We start from the raw sequence: 2,168 nt of genomic DNA, 5'->3' as shown, positions 1-2,168 counted from the left end.
GGAAAATAAACAACATAAAAAGTTGATACAAGCCTTGAGCTTAGTCAGAACTCTTATTTGTTCCACCCACTGCTTCCTCCACAACTTTGTGCCTAGTGTTTATTGTGGTGCCTCCTCCTGCACTCTTTTATATAGTCACCTCTGCTAAAAAGAGTACAAGGAGCTGAATTGTTGACACTGGATGAGAGGCCTATATTGATACTTTGATAGCAGTTTGCTTCCCATAGGGACAATGGTTGCACGAAGAAACATAATGCAGGTACAATACATGGAAAGATTTGTCAAGGTAACTTCCATTAAAGATATGAAGAAAGCAATAGTTCGTATGAAAGAGATGTGCAGTGAGGACATTGTTGGTACATAAATGGGTAATCTTGGAAATGTGCCAAAGTATTATAGCATGTATGTGTGGCAGAGAGCTGGTCATGCCACTGATGTTTAATGCCAGCATTGATATAATGAATCAGGAGAATCTCCTGCCTTGGCACAATGGGTGAACCCATGAAACTTTTTATGGTTCTGTGGCTAGGTGCAAGTATGAAAGCTACTTCCACTTCTGACAAGGCATCCTGGCCTACTCAGCACAACACACAAAGTCCATCTGCAGGGACGAGGGCCTCCATCATCTGATAGAACAGCACAATAAAATGTCTACGGCACCATCAGCAAACTGGAGCTGCTAGCTGTCATGACTATAAGCACAGCTCTTCAACTTTCCTTATCTCTACAACAATGCTTCTTTAAGTAAATCTTACAGCCAGATGTGGCATGTGATTTGCTGCCCATTAATTACCAAACTGCCAATCAGAGACATGGTTTATTCCTGCTCCTCACCCAGTATATGACCAGCTCCCTGCCACATATACATGCTATAATACTTTGGCACCTTTCCAAGATTACCCATTTATGTACCAGCAATGCCCTCACTGCACATCTCTTTCACATGAACCATTGCTTTCTTCACCTCTTTAACGGAAGTTCCCTTGACAAATCTTTCCTTGTATTGTACCTTTTGAACATTGATAGTCAGCTGGGTTCAGCACTTATAGAAGCACAGAGTGGAGATGACAAGGACTGAGTGCAATGAGAAGTGAGTACTAATTGTGCAATATTTGCCTATCTGTGTGATTGTTTGAATACCCACAAGTACTGCTTGATCTGCCTACTCTAATTATCTTTGTTGCTTTTTTCTCTTCTGGATGAGTGCCTGGGTAGATGCTGCCCCTCCCTGTCTATTGTGGTAGTTCTGTGTGCTAACTTGTCCAGCATTAAGTGTTGGAGTGAGTTAGTGTGTGGCTCTTGTAAACAGTTGTGCAGGTGCGTGAGGCAACTTCATATAGTGGGTATGCTGAGGGGGAGAAACGACAAACTGCAAACACGATGGGGCAATGGTTATGTGCAAAAAAATGTCTCCAGTGTGAAATGTGAAAACAGTCAAGAGAGAGTGAAATGCTTTCTGGTTGTTGCCAGCTAAAGGAGGGCTGCTGTTTGTGTACTTGTGAGGCCAGCAGCAGCAAGTGAGTGGGTGATTTGAATAAGAGAAGGTGAAGTGCCTCCTTGTTATCAGATGTGCTGCATGTGGAATGGTGTGCAGAGGAGGAGTGAGTGCAGGGTCTAATGGAGAAAAATTGAGATAGATGAGACACCATTCTCATTCAGATTGATGAACCTTTAGAGTTGAACCCTTTTCCTAGGTCTGATTGTGATTTTCTGCCATTTCCCTGCAGGCCTGCTGCAGAATCTGACTGGGCAACCTGTTGTCATGTGAAGGGAAGGGGACTTTACTGTGCCCTCACCTGCTCCATAGGGATCTCTTGTGCTAAGTCACTGGACATTGCTGCTCTTAATTGGATCATATTTTAGCCTAAATCTCCATATTACCTCGGCTATCACCCAAGGCTCAATCCTTCCTATTTCTCATCTACACGCTGACCCTTGGTGACACCATCCAAAGGCACAGCATTAGTTTACACATGTACGCTGTTGACATCCAGCCTACCTCACCACCACCTCTCTCGAAGGCTCCATTGTTGGTAAACTATCAGACTGCTTATCCAATATCCAGCACTGAATGAGCAGAAATTTCGTCCAATTAAATATTAGGAAGACTGAAGCCATTGTTTTCAGTCCCCGCTCCAAACGTCCAAACCCATGACCTCTACTCTCTG

The sequence above is a fragment of the Carcharodon carcharias genome, chromosome 10, assembly GCF_017639515.1.
Source record: "Carcharodon carcharias isolate sCarCar2 chromosome 10, sCarCar2.pri, whole genome shotgun sequence".
Classification (NCBI taxonomy): Eukaryota; Metazoa; Chordata; class Chondrichthyes; order Lamniformes; family Lamnidae; genus Carcharodon; species Carcharodon carcharias.
This window is presented reverse-complemented; position numbering follows the sequence as displayed.